At 32.4% G+C, this 10922-nt stretch overlaps 1 long non-coding RNA gene across 2 annotated transcripts in view; it reads right to left on the reverse strand.

Annotated features, from left to right (window-relative positions):
• Window positions 1–10471, reverse strand: part of LOC306655136 — a 50110-nt gene extending 39639 nt beyond the window's left edge. For both annotated transcript variants that reach the window (XR_013762208.1, XR_013762209.1), the window contains exon 1: window positions 10343–10471. This is a non-coding gene — a long non-coding RNA (uncharacterized lncRNA). The remainder of the gene's footprint in view (window positions 1–10342) is intronic.
• Window positions 10472–10922: the final 451 nt, after the last annotated feature.

A 10922-nucleotide genomic window follows, 5' to 3' on the forward strand; every position in this document is an offset into this window, starting at 1 on the left:
GGAGGGGTTAGTGTTAGGGTTAGGGTTAGGTTTAGGGTTAGGGATAAGGAGGATGGTAAGAATGGAGAAAGGACGGACTGTATAGAGGGAAAAGAGGGGTGGGAGGTTTGGGGGGGAAGGGGAAAAATAACAATTAATCAAACAACATTGCCCTATGTAAATTTATGATTTTTAATTAAAATAAATTTAAAAAATAAATAAATAAAAAGAGTTGGGAATGAACACCCCTGGGTTCAATCCTTAGTAAAAAAAAAAAAAAAATCAGGATTCAATCAGGTGAAAATACAGCATTTAATCTAGAACAGTCTCTTCACTTTTTTTCTTCTCCTGTGAGATTGCTTGTTAGGCCAGTTTTCCTGTGCAATGTGTCACAGGAAAAAATTTTGATTTGCCTTTTGATAATTTAGAGTCTCAAAAGTAGAGAAAGCCCTAAGAACTTAGTTTCGTATGTTAGTAAAGAGACACCAAAGTGCTTTCATGTTAGCATAGAAACCTCAAGAGATTTGATTTGGATAGAAGGAATTTGGCAGAAAACCTAACTATTTTGGGATCACAATTTTTCCAAGTTTACTGGTTTTTAGATATTCTAAAATCAAGCAGAAGGGAACTAAGTTCTTTAACAGGTCATCATCCTTCAGTGGATATTTTTAGCCAATGTTTGGGAATGTTGATTTGGGTTTAAATGAGAGATTGTGGTTAAATTAAAGAGTTATCTATATAATAGTGTAATGGAGATCTGTGGGTTCTTTTTATGTATACGAATTCATGATTTTTAGAAAAAAATATTTGTGAAAGTCAAGTGAAAGAAATTATCCTCTTATAGTAATGGTTTATTTTATATGTTTAAGTGTTTTCATGTTCAAATATGAAAGTATGATAAAAAAATATTGGATGTGGTGAAGTTTGGGCTATGGGGAAAGGAATTCAAAGTATGTGAAAAAAGATATGGTATTTTAAGGAAGAGATACTTCTCAGGTGAAAAGAGTATAGATGTATAGAAAAAAAGATACTGACAATGAAGGAAAAACAGGAATAAGGAGACTATAGAGAAATGAAATGTAAAAAGGCCCATCTTCATTTGACTTCAACAACCACCCTGGTATCATTATTGTCCATGAAATAAAGTGCACTTTGTGGGCCCTAAAACTAAGTGTTCATTATAGGAAATTAATTGGAAAAGAAAAGTAGGATACATCCATACAGAACTAATGAAAAAAATAGAAAATACATCTAAAAGCTTTCCTATTAATAGTTGCTTTCCAAAAACCACAAGGTTGAAGAAAACTGCAAAAAATATCCCAAACTGATTCAAGTGTCCTCAAATATGCATTTATGTTTGAAGAAACACTGAAAATCAAAACTCACAGAACAAAAATAAACTAGAAAAGCTGTAAGAAATGAAACAAGAAATAAATCCAACAAAGAAGTAGAAGAGAAACATAAAAACATATTAGAAATTGGAAAATAAATTATAAAGCATCAAAGATAAAATAGATTTAAAGGTTAAGGCCAAAGAAGAAAACAAAGGGGTCAAGAGAATTAAGAGATGGAAGAAATTTTAAAATACATATTAGAATAAAAACAACAGGGAAAGATAGGCAAAAGAGGCAAATCATATATACAACTAGCATCACTAAAGAAAAAAGAAACACTGTAATAATTACATATATATGTATGAACTATTAACTATATAACAATTATATATGTATATAATAGTTATATATACATATATAAATTATATATATATAATTTTTAAAACTACTTTTTAAGAAAACTTCCAAGAAATATAAGACCTGAACTTAAACATCAAAAGATTCCAGTGGTTATTGGTAAAAACTGACCCAGAAAAATTGAACTCTATTATATATCCTAGTAAAATGATTAGAATTTATTGATTAAAACAAAATTCTCCCAGAAAGAGATGAGATTTATAAAGGCAAAATAATAATATTGAAATTAGATTGCTCAAAAGCAATGTACAAGACAACAATGGAGAAGAACAATGGATTTTAAAAAGTTAACTAAACCAATGCTGAACATTAATGCTAGTCCTCGTGAGTTAAGGTGATAAGAAAAACAGGGTGCCATAACTCAGTGAATACTGTAGATATGTGTCTTTACTAAAGAGTCTACTACAGCATAAATTAGATTTCTTCATGAAATGCTTAAGTATTTTAAACTTTGAGGTTTATTTGCTCTCTATCAAAACTACAAAATTCTATCATTGCAACACAAAACTATCCATAGACAAAACAAAAAATGCAAAATGAAATCAATATTAATATATTATAAGAAAATTTTATTTATAAAAATAGGAAGCAGACAAAACTTGGTCTGTGACACTTAGTTTGTTCCCATGTATTAGAGGATGAACTTCAAGGTTTATCCAATGAAATGGTGCTTAGGAAAACGTTTTTCAAAAGTACTAATGGAGAATACTTCACTTAGTGGATTAGAGAACTCAGACTAAAACAATCTTAGGTCATGGAATAAAATATAACTTGTAATTCCAATATGTTTTGACAAAGGAGAAAGATTTCAAATATTTTAAAAGGAAGAAGGATATAAAAGGGAAAAGTAAAATAAAATTAAAAATTCTTGTTTAGGAAATGGATGGGAATCAAAAAATGCAATTTACTAGTGATACATAGTTGAGGCTATATAAAGAGAGAGGGGATTCATGTTCCAGAGTTACTTTTTGTACTGCTAGAATAAAAACACTAATCTTACTAAATTCTAAAAACTAATTTAGAAAAAAAATGTAGACAGACAAATGTAGACATATACACATAAATATAACACACATAGCGTATACTCAGTAAGATTATATGATAGACTTTGGACAAAAAATGATTTAAATTTTCTAAATAGCATTTTATGTTCTATATGAGACCAATTTAAAGTGTACTTATTCAAAATGTTTAAAAATAAAGTGGGGCCAAAGATTTACCAGGCAAATGGAAACAATATGAATGCAGAGGTTAAAATTCTGATACCTAACGGGACAAAATCCAGCCTAAAGCATTAAATAATCAGAAGAAGGCTATTTTATAAGAATAAAAACCATGGTTCAATATGAAAATATAGTATTTAGGAAAATTTGTTCACTAAATAACACAACAATAATATATATTAAAGAAAACTTAAGAAAAATAGGAAAAATAAATAGAATAAACTACTAACAGAGTTTAACACAACACTATCAGAATGAGATAATTAATAGACAAGGAATAAATAGAAAAACATATGCACTATCCCAGATATCATGTAACTTTTTTAAGTTCATAAAAAGACATTCACAAATAAGTGAAGAACTATAAAAATATTACAACATTTGTGATTATAATGAATAAAATTGAAAATGAAAACTACTTACTCTTCTTGGTTAGATAAATAGGTTCATTCCCAAACTGTTTTTTTTTTTTTTTTTTTTAGATTGTCATGAATGAGATAGTTTTCCTGATTGTTTGCATAATCACTGTTGAAATACAGGAAAGTTATTGATTTATGAATCTTGATCTGATAGCATGCTACTTTGCTGAACACATTTATCAACTTTATAAATCTTCAGGTGGAATTCTTTTTGGGTCTTCTGGATATACAAACAGCAAACAGAGATCATTTGACTTCTTTTCCTATTGTTATTCCTTTAATTTCCTTCTGTTGCCTGATTGTTCTTACTAGTGTTTCAAGAACTATATTAAATAGGATACTGAAGATGGACATCTTTGTCATGCTCCAGAATTTAGAGGAAATATTTTCAGTTTTTCTTTGTTTAGTATGATGTGGACTTTGGGTTTGTCATATATAGCCTTTACTATATTAAGGTAAGTTCCTTCTATCCCTAGTTTCTCCAGAGTTTTTAACATGAATGGGTGCTTCATTTTATCAAAGGCTTTTTTCCGCATCTACTGAGATTACCGTATGTTAATTGTCCTTAATTCTATTTGTACAGTGAATTTTTTTGGGGGGGAGTACTAGGGAGTGGACACAGGGATACTTAACTACTGAGCCACATCCTTAGCCCCCCCCCCCTTTTTTTTTTCATTTTGAGACAGAGTCTTTTTAAGTTGCTTAGGGTCTCACTAAATTGCTGAGGCTGAATTTGAACTCATGATTCTCTTATGTCAGCCTACAAAGCAGCTGGTATTACAGGTGTGCACCACTGCACTCAACTTTATTAAGGGTTTCTGCATTATGTTCATCAGGAATATTGCTCCATAGTTTTCTTTCTTTCATATGTCTTTATCTGGTTTTGGTATCAGGGTTATACTGATCTCATAGAATATATTTTGGGGTCTTCCCTTCCTTTAATTTAACGAAGACTGGTATTAATTCTTCCTTAAAGGTCTGACAGATCTCAGCTGAGAATTCATCTAGTCTAGTACATTTCTTTGTTGGAAGAATTTTGATCACTGATTTAATTCCTTAGAACACTGAACAAATAAATTGAAGAAAACCTTAGAAGATGGAAATACCTCCCATAATCTTAGATAGGCAAAATCAATATTGTCAATATGGCCATATTACAAAAAGTATCGTACAGATTCAGTGTCATATCTGTTAAAATACCAATGGCATTCTTCAAAAAACTAGAAAAATGTCCTAAAATTTATTGGAAGAAACAAAGACCTATAATAGCCAAAGAAATCTTGAGCAAAAGAATAATGCTACAGATATTACAACACCTGATCTCAAATTATACTGCAGAGCTATAGTAACAAAAACATAATGGTATTGGCATCAAATTGGACATAAAGATCAATGGAAAGAATAGAAGACACAGAGACAAAGCTGTGTTCTCATAGTAATATGATACCAGTCAGGTGCAAAAAATACACGTTGGAGAAAAGATAGCCTTTTTAACAAATGGTGCTGGGTAAACTGGATATTCATATGTAGAAGAATAGAACTAGATCCCTCTCACCCCACACAAAACTCAAACCAAAGTGGATCAAAGACTTAGGAAGAGACTTCCCTGCAGGGGAGGCAGGCCTGACCAGCACAGAGCCACCAGGTGAGACCATCCCTGCCAGGGAAGTAACCCAGAGAGCTGGGACCAGACCAGCCAAGCCCCAGCCCAGAGTCTAGTGCACTGTGGCTGACCATCTGTCAACACTTGGAGGTGCCTCTGCCCACTAGCAGGGAATATAGCCCACCTGGGGTCCACCATTCCTAGAGGGAGAGCATACTTTTTGGGTCACTGCACTATCAATAGTGATATATGAGCAATATGAGAAAACAAGGGAAGAAAATGTCCCAAACAAACCTAGATGCTACTTCAATAAAATCCAATGACAGCATGACAGAAGAAATGTCTAAAAGGTAATTCAGAATTTACACAGTTAAAATGATCAGAGAAACAAATAAAGAGATAAGAGAGCAAATACAGGCATTGAATGAGCACACCAATCAACAGTTAAAAAAGTAAATGCAGGAAACAAAGGATCATTTCAATTAAGAGATAGAGATTCTGAAAAAAAAAAAAAACAGAAATTCTGGAAATGAATGAAACAATAAACCAAATTAAAAAGTCCATAGAAAGCATAACAATAGGATAGAACACCTAGAAGGCAGAACCTCAGCCATTGAAGACAAAATATTTAATCTTGGAAACAAGTTGATCAAACAGAGAAGATGGAAAGAAGTCATGAACAGAATCTACAAGAATTATGGGATATCATGAAAAAAAAACAAATTTAAGAATTATTGGGACTGAGGAAGGCACAGGGAAACAAACCAAAGGAATGAACAATCTATTCAGTGAAATAATATCAGAAAATTTCCCAGGTCTGAAGAATGAAATGGAAAATCAAGTATAAGAGGCATATAGGACAACAAATGTACAAAATTACAACAGACCCACAAAAAGTCACATTCTAATGAAAATACCTAACATACAAAATAAAGACAGAATTTTAAAGGCTGCAAGAGAAAAAAGTCTAATTACATTCAGGGGGAAACCAATACAGATATCAGCAGATTTCTCAACCCAGACCCTAGAAGCTAGAAGGGCCTGGAACAGCATTTTTCAAGTTCTAAAAGAAAATGGATGCCAACCAACAATCTTATACCCAGTAAAACTTACCTTCAGATTTGATGATGAAATAAAATCCTTACATGATAAACAAAAGCTAAAAGAATTTACAAATAGAAAGCCAGCACTACAGAACATTCTCAGGACAATATTCCATGAGGAAGAAATGAAAAACAATGATGTAAGTCAGCAAAGGGAGAAACTACCCCAAAGGAATAGCCAAACAATGGAGAAACCAAGTCAAGTTAAACACCAAAAATAAGCCAAAATGATGGAATACAAATCATATCTCAATAATAACCCTGAATATTAATGGCCTGAACTCATCAATCAAAAGACACAGACTGGAAGAATGGATTAAAAAGATGGATCCAACAATATGCTGCCTTCAAGGGACTCATCTCATAGAAAAAGTTACCCAAAGACTAACAGTGAAAGGATGGGGAAAAACATACCATGAACATGGACTCAGCAAAAAAGCCAAACTATCCGTCCTCATATCAGATAACGTGGACTTCAAGTCAAAGTTAGTCAGAAGGGATAAAGAAGGACATTTCATACTGCTTAAGGGAAGCATAAATCAGCAACACATAACAATCACAAATATTTATGCCCCAGATAATGACTCATGCATGTATGTCAAACAAATCCTTCTCAATTCCAGAAACCAAATACACCTCGACACAATAATACTAGGTGACTTTAACATACCTCTCTCACCACTGGACAGATGTTCTAAACAAAAATTGAACAAAGAAACCATAGATCTCAATAATGCAATCAATAATTTAGACTTAACAGACATATATAGAATATTCCATCCATCAATGAGCAAATACATTTTCTTCTCAGAAGCCCAGGAATACTTCTTAAAATAGACCATACATTATGCCACAAAGCTACTCTTAGCAAATACAGAAAGATACAGATACTCCTTGTATTCTATCAGATGACAATGGATTGAAATTAGAAATAAACGACAGAATAAAAAAATAGAAGCTACTCCAACACTGGAGATTAAATAATACAATATTGAATGATACAGGGATAACAGAAGACATTAGGGCAGAAATTAAAAAAAAATTCTTAGCAGTATAGGAGAACAAAGATACAGCATATCAAAATCTCTGGGACACTATGAAAGCAGTACTAAGAGGAAAATGCATTTCATGGAGTGCATTAATAAAAGAAGAATAAGTAAACAAATAAATGCCCTAACACTATAGCTCAAAAGCCCTAGAAAAAGAACAACAGAACAACACCAAAAGGAGTAGAATATAGGAAATAGTTAAAATCAGAACTGAAATCAATGAAATTGAAACAAAAGAAACAATTGAAAATATAGACAAAATAAAAAGTTGTTTCTTTGAAAAAATAAACAAGATTCATGAACCCTTAGCCACTCTAACAAACAGAAGAGGAAAGAAAACTCAAGTTACTTAAATTGAGGATGAAAAAGGAAATATGACAGACACCATTGAAATACAAAACATATTTAGAAGCTATTTTGAAAATCTATAATCCAACAATAAAAATCTCGAAGACATCAACAGGTTTCTAGGGACATATGAATTGCCTAAACTGAACCAGGAGGACATACACAATTTAAATAGATCAATTTCAAGTAATGAAATAGAAGAAGTCATCAAAAGCCTACCAACAAAGAAAAGTCCGGACAGATGAATTCTCAGCTGAGTTCTACAGGACCTTTAAAGAAGAGCTCAATCCAATACCCCTCAAAGTATTCCATGAAATAGAAGAGGGGGGACCCCTTCCAAACTCATTATATGAAGCTAATATCACCCTGATACCAAAACCAGACAGACACATGTAGGAAAGAAAATTTCAGACCAATATCCCTAATGAACATAGATGTAATAATTCTTACCAAATTTTAGCAAATCACATACAAAAACATATTAAAAAGATAGTGCACCATGATCAAGTGGGTTTTATCCCAAGGAAGCAAGGTTGGTTCAACATCCGGAAATCAATAAATGTAATTCACCATATCAACAGACTCAAAGTTAAGAATCACATGATTATTTCAAAAGGTGCAGAAAAAGCACTTGATAAAATACAGCACTCTTTCATGCTCAAAAATCTAGAGAAAAAGTAGGAATAGTAGGAATATTCCTCAACATTGTAAAAACAATCTATGGTTAGCCTATGGCCAATATCATTCTAGATGGAGAAAAACTGAAAGCATCCCCCTAAAAACTGGAACCAGGCAGGGATGCCCTCTTTCATCACTTCTATTCAACATTGTTCTTGAAATTCTAGCCAGAGCAATTAGGCAGACCAAAGAAATTAAAGGGGTATGAATAGGAAAAGAAGAACTCAAATCCTTGTTTGCCAATGACATGATTCTATATTTAGAGGAGCCGAAAAATTCCACCAGAAAACTTCTAGAACTCATAAATGAATTCAATAAAGTAGCAGGATATAAGATCAATTCTCATAAATCTAATGCATTTTTATACATAAGTGATGAATCCTCAGAAAGAGAGTTAGGAAAATGATCCCATTCACAATAACCTCAGGAAAAAAAAATATATTTGGGAATCAATCTAACAAAAGAGGTGAAAGACCTCTACACTGAGAACTACAGAACACTAGAGAAAGAAATTAAAGAAAACCTTAGAAGATGGAAAGATCTCCCATGTTCTTGGATAGGCAGAATTAATATTGTCAAAATGGCCATACCACCAAAAGTGTTACACAGATTCAATGCAATTCCAATTAAAATCCCAATGACATACCTCATAGAAATAGAGCAAGCAATCATGAAATTCATTTGGAAAAATAAGACACCCTAAAGCTCAAAAAAGAAAACCAAGAATCAGTAGGTGGATGACATCAAATTTAAAACTTCTGCATAGCAAAGAAAAGAATTAAGAACGTGAACAAAGGGCCTACAGAATAGGAGAAACTCTTTGCCAGCTACACTTCTAATAGGGGATTATTACCCAGAATACACAAAGAATTTATAAAGAGGATGTGTGGTGAGACTACAAATTAGCACAAGTATTCTGGAAAACAGTATGGAGATTCCACATGAAACTAGGAATGGAACCACAGTATGACCTGGATAATCCACTCCTCGGTATTTATTCAAAATAACTAATTTTAGCATATTATAGTCATATAAGTACATCAATATTTATAACAGCACAACTCACAATAGCCAAGTTATACAACAAGCCCAGGTGCCAATCAACAGATAAATGGATTAAGAAAATGTGGTATGTGCAAACATTGGAATTTTACTCAGCCATAAAAAGAATAATAATATGATATTTACCAGTATATGACTGGAACTAGACAGCATCATGTTAAGTGAAATAAGTCAGAATAAGAAAATCAAGGGGGAATTTTTTTTTCTTATATGTGAAAGCTAGAACAAAGTAAGGAGAAAAAGGGGGCAGATATAATAGAGGGAATATAAGTGGAGTAGAAAAGGATTGAACAGGAGGGAGGAGAGAAAGGAAACAGGAGGAAACACAGGATGAATTTGGCAAAATCATACTATGTGCATGTATAAATACACCACAGTGAATTATACCTTTATGTACATCTATAAAGCACTTATTAAAAATTAATAAATTAATAGAAGGAAGATGAGCAGAACCAAGGAAGGACAAAAAATGGGGGTGGGGGAGGGAAAGAGAAATAACAGGTATGTAAATGGAGGAAATTAAAATCCACTGTTTATAATTATGTCAAAATGAACCTAAATATTATGTATAAATAATGCATTAAAAATACTCTTTGTCCACAAAGAGAAAAAAATGCTTCCATCTATGTATTTAAAGACATTCCATTAAACTACTCTGGTGAAAAGTGATATGTAAGGAAATTATACAATATCTAAAAATGATAATAAGTGAATCATTATGTATTAGAATCATACAAATGCATTAAAAATGATTAGGGGAAAGTTTATGGCCCTTAACATCTGAACTAATAAAAACTAAACAACAATAAATAAAATCTCAAATTACTCAGTCAAGAAACTTGCAAATAAAGACCAATATAAAGCCAAAGTAAATACACAAAAGATATAATAAGGATAAAGCATAAAATAAAGAGAAAAAGGACAAAGATCAAATACTGCATCTTGTAAAAAAATCAACAAAATAAGCCAACAAGAAATAAGAAAATACAACCATTGATATGGTTGTTATGTAAGACAGAAAAAGCAATAAGACAATAATGTTTTTTTCTTAAAAAGTAGCCCAATTTTATCCACTTGTTATTCCTGAGGTTTTAAGTGTATTAGTCAGCTTTTCATCATTAACATACCTCGCAAGAACAACTTAGAGAAGAAAATATTTATTTTCACTCATGTTTGCAGAGGATTCAGTCCAGATTGGCTGACTCTAAACATCAATGCAGAAGGGTGTGGTGGAGGAAAGCTGCTTGACTCATGGCATCTGGGGATAAGATAAAGCCCTTTCCAGGAACACTGCCAGTAACCTACTTCTACCAACTAAGTCCTAACTCCCAATTAGTCCATTCAGTTATCAGTGGACTAATACACTGATGTCATTACCTTCATGACACAATCATAACCTAAAGTTTCCACCACTGAAACTTACCGTATTGGGGACCACAGTTTCAACACATGTGCCTTTGAGGGACATTTCATATTCAAACCATTACAGAAAGATTCCAGGTTATATGGCCCTATAAGCTCCCTGAGAATCCCATTTGACATTGCACAAAGTGTGGCTACATTTGTCAGATAATACAATTAAAATTGTCTAAGCTTGCCATGAAGCCAGTATTTCTTAAAATCATTCTTTCACATCCATTAGAAATAACATGGGACTTCTCTATTGCTTTGAAAATAAAATTATTTAATAAATTGTCTCTTTGAACT

This window comes from Sciurus vulgaris, assembly GCF_902686455.1.
Source record: "Sciurus vulgaris genome assembly, chromosome: 1".
Classification (NCBI taxonomy): domain Eukaryota; kingdom Metazoa; phylum Chordata; class Mammalia; order Rodentia; family Sciuridae; genus Sciurus; species Sciurus vulgaris.